Source organism: Tinamus guttatus, unplaced genomic scaffold, assembly GCF_059628265.1.
Source record: "Tinamus guttatus ecotype Peru unplaced genomic scaffold, ASM5962826v1 Tinamus_guttatus_pri_ptg000035l, whole genome shotgun sequence".
In the NCBI taxonomy this organism is placed as follows: domain Eukaryota; kingdom Metazoa; phylum Chordata; class Aves; order Tinamiformes; family Tinamidae; genus Tinamus; species Tinamus guttatus.
In genome coordinates, this window is record NW_028288569.1 from 7,825,067 (window position 1) to 7,836,156 (window position 11,090).

Below are 11,090 nucleotides of genomic sequence, written 5' to 3' on the forward strand. Positions count from 1 at the left end.
CCTACAGAAATCTGTCTCTGGACAACCCAGGAAGCCAAATACTCTTGTTCTAATGACGGGGGCCAGGCAGAGATCCTAAGTCCTGGGTTTCTTCTCTCCCCTCAGCCTAGCTGTGCCAAACTCACCTTTGCGTCAGCAGTGGAGCAGCTGCCCCTTTTCCCTTCACCTTGAGCCAGCTCTGAACAGATTCCCCCAGCGTGCAGGGACAAGGGCATCCCAGAGGATGGAGATGAACCACAGGAGCCATCAATATTCTCTGCAACAGAATTCAAGGGCAGGAGGGGAGTGGAAGCGGGATGCAGGCAGCCCTGGGCACCCTTGCCTTGGGCTGTGCCCAGAGTTGCTCAGGGAAAACAGTCCTTCAGGCACTGCTCTTAATTCTACTGCTGAATCAGACCATGATCAAGATGGATTTCTAACTCGAGAGTCTCTATCCTAACCCAAAGCCTAGATTTTGCTGTTAGTTGTCATCATCTAGCTGCCAATAACTTCTTGCTGTGCCAATGCAAAAGCTTCTCTAATTTCTGGAACAGACCAAGTGATCAACAGGGTCTTCACGTTGTGTGTTCACAGAGGAGCCAACTCAATAGGGCTCTACTCCAGGGGCTGCTAAGCACTGCCACAAAAAGGCAATGGTAAGAAGCAGATAAAAGAACTGCCAGGCAAAGCTCCTGTAATTTAAGGCATCTAGAACTTAAAAATTAAAAACATGGCTAATATCTGTTTGCCCCACTACACTCAAGAGCTAAAAGATGATAACCAGGTGAGACAATTCTGATAATTATCAAATCGCAACAAAAACTCTTGTAGTAATTCAGCAGGTGGATGTTAGCTGTCCAAATCCATGGAGCCACTGGACAGCAGAGACTCTACCCCAAGACTTCTCATGCTTTCTTCTGGAAGAAACGCAGTTACATACTGGTATTCACATTTCCATGAGTTTCATTACTGCACAGATGTTTCCCTTATATTCAGGCGGAACTTTCAGTGTTTCAGTTCGTGGCCACTGAAAGTGGTTTGGTCCCATTCCCCTGACACCCTCCCTTTAGATATTTGTACACACAGATAAGATGTCCCCCTCACAGTCCTCTTCTCCAGTCTGAACAGGTCCAGCTCCCTCAGCCTCTCCTCACAAGGGAGATGCTCAGGGCTCCTCTCAATGTCTTTGTGGCCCTGTGTTGGAGCTGGACTCTCTCCAAGAGACTGGATGTTCCTCTATTGTACTGGGGAGCCCGGAGCTGCAGCTAGTGCTGCAGAGGCAGCCTCTCCAGGGCCGAGCAGAGGGGGAGGATCAACCACTTCCCTCAACCTGCTGGAAACACTCTTCAAGCACTTCCCTCAACCTGCTGGAAACACTGTTCCTCAGGAAGAGGGAACACTCCTCCTCAGGCAGCCCGGGAAAAAACACATGGCCCGTACGGGGATCGAACCCGCGACCTTGGCGTTATTAGCACCACGCTCTAACCAACTGAGCTAACCGGCCCACCCCTTGGGATTTTCCTTCTTGTGGCATCTTTCACCACCTCCCAAGGAGCTACTGGGTGTAAAATTCTATTCACTGAGATGTTATCTGAAGCACTTCTGGGAACACTAGAAATAGAAGTTAATTCTTTAGTAAGACATACAGAGTTCTGTCCATGCACTTCCTAAGATGTGCCCAAAATAACATACCTGTTGCTATTTTAACAGCAGGACAAAAGCATCATAAGCAGCTGTGTGCCCCATGTGCATATCCCTCTTCCTGTGCGCCAGGCATCAGTGGGAATAAGAGCGCTGACCTACTCAGTGCTCCTTGGTTTGAACTTGACCGACCTGCTGCACCCCCATTCCTCGTTCTGGCTAGCTGGGTACTTATTCTGCATAAAGCAGATTTTACTGTTAAAAAAAAATTAATTTTTCTAATTATGGGTGTAATGCAAAAGAAAATTCTAACATTTCACATTCAATCAAATGTTCCAGTTGCTTTTATCCCTTTATTGCACACTACACATTCTTATCAAGATCATCGATTTAGGACCAAAGATTGTTCAGCCACCCAGTAACTCTTGTAACTAGTAAGAGTCTTAAATATGGTATGTCCTGACCCACACCCAATTTTAGGAGTCTTACAATCCCCCTGAACTTTCATTTACATATACATGTTCCTTCTGTCCTCTCCTAACCCATTCTGAAGTGATTTTACTTGCTATTTAAGCTGCATCTTAGTTCTGGTTGATCATTACACCCAGTTTATCAGTCTCTGAAGTATTATGGGGAGAAAGACATTAACAGCTACCAGTAGTCTTCTTGGTAAGCAGAGTTTTCATGACATTTTAGCTGGAATCACACTGTAAAAAAAAAAAAAAAAGACTGGGAAATTTAAAAGTTTAATGAAGTGTATCCATCATTTCCACCCACATTGGAAAGAATGAAACCATTCATTTCATAAACATATTTGCTGCGTCCATCCATCACGTCCAGGAGACAGGCAGCTGCAGCTAAGGTGTTGACTACTGGAAAATAAGGTAGCTCTTTAAAACCTGCCATCCTTGCTGAATAAGCAGTTGACTTTTCACTGCAACAGCTTAAGAGTTTCGGGCTGCAGGAGCAGCAATTCAAATATACGCATAGATAACTCCAAAAGGAAGATGCTGAGGGAGTCAAAGTGAGCCCAGTTTAGCACAGAAGAGCCAAAAAAGGTCGGAAAAAAGAACCTGTACTTTTCCCATCTCTGCTGTTCTGACACCACATTTCAGTTCACATTCACACTTTTGGGACAGACTGCAGCAAAGATTGTTTTCAAAAAGGTGACACTGCTGCTCTATAAGGAAGAATCTGGAGAAAGTTTAGGTGACATAAACATCAGCAAATACACTGCTACATCCAAAACTATTGCCCTTGGAAAGCTAGCCTCCTGCTACTAGGAGTACTCCTTCCCTTCACCCCTCCAAATAAATACACTTGACAGATTAAACAAATATCTGCTTTGGATCATACTGGGCATTAAAAGCAAGGCCATCTTCAGCATCAGCCTCTAGTCTGTGTCAAGCTATCTTGTTTCTGCACTCCTTTTCAGCCAACACAGGCCACTGCTCATTGACTGCCTGATCTGAAGGAGACAACAGTTGTGTCTTACCTTACCCAGCAGTGAGTTTCCTGCTTCTGCTTCCCAGCATCATGTTGGCACTAGCAAACCCAGGACTAATCCCATCTGGATACTCTGAAAACTTGCCCTTCGTTAGCCAGACTTAAGGAAATCAGCTGGCCTGCACCTGGCACCACTCAGGCTCCTCAGTAATCACAGGATTAACCTATATTAAACCTGTGCTCATGTTAGGTTGGGTTTGGCACTTCACCTAAGGCTCCAACAGTCATGAACAACCCTAGCAGCCCTTGGGTAATCAGCTTCATAATTATTTTCTCCTTGGAAACATACAACCTGTTTTAGCTGGCTTCCTCTAGCTTGTAGTCAGTGGATTATAAGAGCAATAGACAGAAGCACAAGTGAATCATAGGCACTGCCCTTATGGATGCCACTGATTTCTTTGTATGCAGTTAAACTACCCTGATTTTGATGCTAACAGCACCTTTGTCACCTAATCAAATCAAGCCATCAAATCAAAACTTCAATCAAAACAAATATTAGTTCCTAAGGTAAATCTTCCCTATTGGTAGTTGGTGTCATTTGGGAAACAGTAACAAGAAGTCTAGTAAACAGTGATCTTGCGAATTTGGGAAAAGTAATAAAGTTTTACAAGCCAGTAAAGAAACAGCAGCAGCCCCACAACTGACTTCAATTCAACAGAGACAAGTGCAAGGTCTTGCACTTAGGGAAGACTAACCCCAGACACCAGTACAGGCTGGGGACTGACCTTCTGGAGAGCAGCTCTGCAGAGAAGGACGTGGGTGTCATGGTGGACAACAAGTTGACCATGAGGCAGCAGTGTGCCCTCGTGGCCAAGAAGGCCAATGGGATCCTGGGGTGCATTAAGAAGAGCGTCTCCAGCAGGTCGAGGGAGGTGATCCTGCCCCTCTACTCAGCCCTGGTGAGGCCGCATCTGGAGTATTGTGTCCAGTTCTGGGCCCCACAGTACAAGAGGGATGTGGAGCTGCTGGAGAGAGTCCAGCGCAGGGCTACAAGGATGATCAGGGGCCTGGAACATCTGCCCTATGAGGAGAGACTGAGGGAGCTGGGCCTGTTCAGCCTGGAGAAGAGAAGGCTGAGAGGGGATCTAATCAGTGTGTGTAAGTACCTCAAGGGAGGGAGTGAGGAGGATGGTGCTGGTCTCTTTTCAGTGGTGGCCACTGACAGAACTAGAGGAAACGGCCAGAAACTGAAGCAAAAATTTCTTAAAAAAATTTCTTAAAAAAAAACTTAAGAAAAAATTTCTTGACAGTGAGGGTGGCAGAGCCCTGGAACAGGCTGCCCAGAGAGGTTGTGGAGTCTCCTTCTCTGGAGATCTTCAAAACCCGCTTGGACGCAGTCCTGTGCCACGTGCTCTAGGTGACCCTGTGTGTGCAGGGGGGTTGGACTAGATGACCTCTAGAGGTCCCTTCCAAGCTCAACCATCCTGTGATTCTATGATTCTATGATTCTATGACTTGTTTTATAGGACATAGCAAAAGAGCATAAAACAGTGAACTTCACTATAACGAAATGATCTTCAGTTTTAGAGACGTGCTGCCTTTTTGAAACTTCTCCAACTTTTTGGCCTGGGGAAAAGTGGAAGCTTCATGAAGCTTCCAAGAAGCTGCAACCTTAGCGATTCTGCACACAGACATCCAGGCTCTGGGAGGACCCAGCTTCCCTGGTCTAGACTATCATTACATCTATGAACAAGCTTTAGACTTCTTCCTGCCTGAACTGTGTTGCCTTGCATTAAACCTTTCCTGAACAAGAAAGGTAATCTTCTCGGTAAGAAGGAGTTCACTTTACTCATAGAGGCCCCATCATTTCAGAAAACAAACACACACACACACAAACCCAACAAACAAACAAATCCAGACACTACATAGGGTTTCAACCTTCCTAAAAGTATTAATTTCCTGGCTGTCACTTTCTTGAACCACTCCATTTGCAGTCCTCTGATTCAACAGGCAGGGAAATCAAAAATTAAAAGAGAGTCATCACTGTGCAAACAGACATTCACAGCATCAGCATTATAACTGTCCAGACCATTTTAAATAAGACCACTTTTTTTTCTACATCCTGCATCCCTGCAGCTGAACACATTTGGCTAGATTTCTTCTAGTAAGCCCAGAAACTGACAAAATTTGATTTTTTTTGCATGGTTTCCTAAGGAAATGAGACTTGTAAAATTGTGCTGTCTATGAGTCTGTCCACCCAGCTTAATCACATGCACTTTGTGTTCGATTTCAACCAAATTTGAAAGAGAAGTAGATAATGAAGTTATCCTCCAACCGATGTCAAACTGCTTGCTGGGTAGAAGAGTGAGCCTGAGAAAACGCACAGCTTAAATTCTAATTTGAGGAGCCAGCTTGCCAAAGAGCACATACATAACTCACTGAGAGTGCATATACCCCAGACTGGTCCCAGCATTGCTGTCTCTTACGCAAAGGAAATGCCAGAAATAGCATGGGCAGAGCTGAGGTTGTGGTGGGGAATTTTACCTGGTAATAAATACAAATGCATAGAAAAGCTGTTCATGAAACATTTATTAATTATGAGGTCCTTATTATGAGAATAGCTCAGAGTTTTAAAACAGGCACCCTTATACGTCTCCCCCAGCATATTTTTCTGCTTTTGCTGATCTCTCCCCTTAACTCTATCCTCAGTCTGATTTTGGCTCGCGAAGCAGAACATTGTATAGATTGGGATTAAAGAAACACAACTGAAATTGTAATGTGCAGAGCCCCTGGCAAAACACATGCTGAAAATTTGCTGGTTTTGATCGTTTCTCTTTCTGGGATCAGTTCTTCTGTCTGTTTGTAAAAGAAGAAAGAACAGCAGGGCTTTGGTATTACATAAATATCATCAGTTTTTGCAAGTTTACATGTATCTTTATGGATGTGATATTAAATCCAACTCTTTACCATAATGTATGCTCATGCATGGAAGCCCCCTAGGAGCTAGATAAAACATGCTACACCATGCTACTAGGGATTTATGGAGAGATGTGCTGGAGTTTGGATAACTGTGTTATGTCACTATACCCCTATTCACTTCTTGTGAATAATTTGCTCTTTGCAACCATTTTTTTTTAAAGTTCATTTACTATGATATTCCTGGCAAGTGGGCCCCAAACAGACTGAGTATTTTTAAAAACAACACAGCTTTTAAAGTGCCACTGACTTTTTGTAAGGTATTTTGCGTGTGCAGAGGGGTTGGACTAGATGATTTCCAAAGGTCCTTTCCAACCTTAATGATTCTGTGATTCTGTTTTCTAGTATCTGCCCGATATCTGCGGTATTTAAGCTTACAGGTTATGTCTACTGCCTTCGCATCTGTATGACTGTTTGTAAGCTCTGGCGTGTCTCATACATTCCCTTGCTCTGAAACCTTCTCAAAAGTCTGATCTATGTTAGTTGTTTAAGGAGCTGAATCACCTATTTCCAGAAATGGAACTGGATCCAAGCCATGAGATTCACTGCAGAAATACTAAGCAAGCCATGGAGATTCCCATGGAAAATATGGACGCTTGGGAAGACATTGTACTTCATGCTCAGGGAGGCTGAGGATTCTCCATCCCTGGAAACATGTGAAATGTAACTGGTTGATGCCACAAGCAAAACCAAACCAGCTTCAAAACTGGCCCTGCTTTCAGTGGGTTTCGGCCAGGATGACCTCCTTCCAACCCCAAATTACTCTATTATTCTTTGATTTTGCATCTTCTCTCCATAAACACAAACCTGCAAACTTCGGGGGAGACGAGAGACTCTTCTATTAAGCAAATACTTCAGGTTATCAAATAGTTAAGGTGATTTTCTATTGTGTGAGAGTAGCATATTTATTTTTCTACTCTGTTCAGGATAATTCCTGAACTATATTTTACATACATCTGCACATATGCATGCACAAAGGAAGTATGCTTCAGACCACCTTGCTATCCAACCACTCAGAGAAGCAGCTGTGCTCCTCTGAGACAATACTGTGAAGAGAAAGATATATTTTGGTTTTTGAGCAGTGCTTGGGAAGAAAATTCTGGGGATTAGATTTCTGGCTATCGAGTTCTTTATGAGAGGAGATCAGACCAAATACAAAAGTGAGGTAAGTCAAAGGAATATAAGGGCCCCCTCTTTAGAAGAGGTTAAAAAGCAAAAGCACCCACACTATCCTTCTGTCTCCCATACATCAATGATGGCAATCGCAGACGGTCACAGGGAAAGAAAAGTGCTATTTAGTAGCACTTGACACATTTCAAAACACTTGCTAAAAGCATTGGTTCTTACCAGCATATATTTATAGTGACTCATAATCTCCATCTTGTGCTGTTTTTTATAAACTAGATATTTTGCTTTGAAGAGTTATTATCACTTTTAATTGTCATAGAACATTTACAATATTTTGCCAGTCTTATTTACTGACACGCTTAACAATATATACACAAGCCAGAACTAACGAAAAATCCAACTGAAATATAAATAGGAACACGAGTTTTCAGAAACTTCTTCAATTATTTATAGAAAATAATTCTGTAAGCATCTGGTCAGACGAAGACAGTGTTGGTGGTCTTGGACTCCCCAGCACCTACCTCGAAGTATAAATAATAACAAAAGAACCCGATAAGCACCTATTCACAAAGAAATGGCTTATGTACGAGCTCAAAAACAAACAGAGTTGTGGCAGATGGCTTGCACATTTCCAATGTTGCAGTTTGGAGAGGCCTGGGCGAGGGCTGATGTGTGCAGAGCAGCGAGGGGAAGGGATGCAGACAGCATCGCATTATCTCCGACTTCCCTGGTGGTGGTAGCATGTGGGTGGTATTTGGTGGAGCATCAGCTCTTGGAGCCACAAACCTTCTTGATGCCCTAGAGCAGTGCTTTGCAAACACCAGGAATAAGGGGCTTTCATGCATCTATTCATGGTTGCCACGGGAATCAGTAATTTTGGCCATACCTGCGTATGACAGTTATTTTTATTCTAGTTTGTTTTTTTGTCTGAGTGGAAAGGAAATCTTTTGTCAGAAAGCTTTTGGGGCAACTTTCTAAACTTTTCCAGACAAATCCTGTGCCTGTCTTGATATGTGGATAACTTAGCTCCTGTTATAAGCATTTCAGTGTGCTGCTAATGGATCTAGCGCATAATATGAATCTCATTACCATAGGAATAGATTTCCATAAACACAGAGAAGAACTTCTGTTCCATGGTAAAGAATGGGGGGTGATGAACTAAAACACAGAACTCTAGTTCCTCTATATTCTATGCATTGCTTCTTATTATCTAAAAAAAAGAAAAAAAATCCCATCGCATACTCAACGGTATCTCAACAGAACATCTGAAGTGTTTTTCATGAAGTACTAACAGGATTTGGACTTTCGAGACATTTCTGAAGATGGGCCAGCTTTTTCTTTTTTGTGTTAGACATCCCTCACTAGAAGTCAGGAAAGCTTTTCTTTTTCCTTTCCCTCTTTCCGTTTCTTGCTTTTAATCTTCCCCGCGTGGCCTTTTACGATTCCTTGAGAATTGTGAATCAGACTTGCCTAGATCACAGAGTGCATAAATGCAGCAGAGCCAACGTAACTGAAAGGTGTTGGGACATCTCCTCTTTTGCACGCTGGGCAAGACACCCAGCAAATGTTCAGCTATAGCTTAAGATTGATTTTAGTTCTTTCCTCCTTCCAACAAGAATGTCCCACGGACAGCACATTTCCTTCCATAATAACGGTGTACTTTCCTCTCTGAGCACCTTGTATTATCCTAGAAGCAGCTGGATGTCATGCTCAGAACATGCGGAGAACTCATCTGTGTGAAGCTGAACATCACACAGACCAAACCAGGAGGGACAGAGGTTGGTGCGTGGTCCAGAGAGCGACCACATCTCCACGAAGATTTCCGTTCTGCCTCAGAAAGGAGACACAAGTAACATTTACAGTGCGGAAGGGGAACTTGTGGGTTTGTTTCACTACTTAGACTTGGACTTCCCCAGTGATTTGGGGTGAATCATAAAGCCTTTGACATCTTTAGGAAAAGAGATGTTTTTTACAGGTCATAACTAGGCAACTGGTCTTTACCCACGTAAAATCTAGCTGGAGTAGGCCTTATACTCACTTTTCCAACTTATTTAAATCTGTCAGCAGGCACGAAAGCAATAGACTTCCTTGAACATATTAGAGCTGTGTAGTTCCTTCTAAAATGGACAAGCCCCCTCCCTGCTTTGATTTATACAACGGATTTTTTACACTATTGTAACACTAAAGTGGGTCTTTAAAATGATCTACATCCATTTGAAAAGCAGATTATACTTTAAGACAAATATACTGCCAACTTTAAATATTAAAGTAAATCATTCATATTTTTGTGACCTGTTTCCCTAGTAGATGCAAGATATTGAGGTTTCCTTTGTGTTATCTCCTTATATCAGGGACTGTGCCTCTTTACGTGCTCTGCAGCACTGAATGGAGGAAAGCTGTTTGCTTGGTTGAATGTGTGATATGGCATGATAACAAGAAATAATACAAAACTACAAAAGACAGCCAAATTCCATTTTTAAGACCCTGTTTGGCTTCAATTGACCTTATTGTAGCATGGGTTAACAATGTATAAAAAAAGAAGGTTTGCAAACACAAACAGCTCCTAAGCCCGTTTTTACAGCTTATGCTCTGAGTCATCCCCGGACGCCAGCCAACACTGCCGAAGGACGAGCACAAGGACCAGTAGGAGAAGCGACAGGAGCCAGGAAGGAGCTTAGGGAAAAGCAGGTTGCTCCCAAAGGGAAGAGGCAATAGTACGCTGCAAGGCAGCAGCCTCAAGCGTAGTGTGTAAATCCTCACCTGAATCAAAAATCAGTGAGGAAAACATCACCTCAGACAGGTCACTGGTGCATTTAAAGAAAAGAGGCCAAATTCATCTTTAGCGACAGCCGTGTTTTGAACAAGTGGTGGTTCTACATGTAATTCCCAGGGATATCTGGAAAATACATTGCACTTTCTCAGTTAAAAAAAAAAAAGGAAAAAAAAAAGGTGGAAATGGATACAATGAATCGCCCATGAAACAGTGCATACAAAGAAAATAAAAAGACTGTTTGAACAGCTGGAATTTAAAAGTTATTAAATTCCCAAACTATTTATTTTAATAAATGAACAGATATAATTAAGGTTAAAATGATCATACAAGCAGGAAGAGAAACAATCCTGCTGTTACTGCTTCCAAGAACTTGTACCCTGAGATGGTGTTGGTAGAGGGCCCTGGATCGGTGGTAACTTTAGATAGAAATAAAAGCATTTTTGACCGCAACAACCTGAAGTCTACAGACCGCTGCCCCAGTTAGTGGGGATGAAGTGAGTGGCAGGCCGAGGCTGACACATTTCTGCTTTTACATTTGGTACCTTAATACATTTTTGGACAGCTTCAATATCGAAACAAGAAAAACGACGATTTCTGTACTGCCCCCAAACTACTACGCCGTCAACCTCACAAAAGCATCTACACTTTTTTAGTTTTTTTTTTTTTCCTTCTGTTTGCTGGTGTAATTGCGTATGGATGGACAGTGTTGTACTTTAAACCTAAAGGAGAAAAAGGACATCTGACCCAAAGAAAAGATTTTTGACCTCCGGATGCATCTGCCAATGCTTCAGGTATGCGGCACATACAGAGGAGCTCCCCAGTTACTGGAGAAATGCTCTTGAGGTAGTAAGCACTTTTTATGTGCACCTCATCCAAATGCCACTGAGGGTACTCAGGGCAGGACTTCAACCTTGAAGCCAACTTCAGAGCCAAGTGAGAAGAAAAGACTGCCCAAGGCTATCATGAGCTTCAAATACACCTTTTCCTACCTCCTAGACTCTGAGTCAGAGCAGAATTTAGTAAGTCTGATCTGAGCAGCAAGGATTTATCTTTTTTTTTTTAGGCATTTTCCCACACCCAAACCCACTAAAAACATTCCCACATTTCAATAAGATTAGCCATTTCTGTTCGGGATAGGTTCAGGAGA

At 42.8% G+C, this 11,090-nt stretch overlaps 1 non-coding gene across 1 annotated transcript; it reads right to left on the reverse strand.

Moving 5' to 3' along the window:
• Positions 1–1,409: 1,409 nt before the first annotated feature.
• On the reverse strand, positions 1,410–1,483 carry TRNAI-AAU (transfer RNA isoleucine (anticodon AAU)). Its single transcript has one exon. It is a non-coding gene; the product is annotated as a tRNA-Ile (tRNA).
• Positions 1,484–11,090: the final 9,607 nt, after the last annotated feature.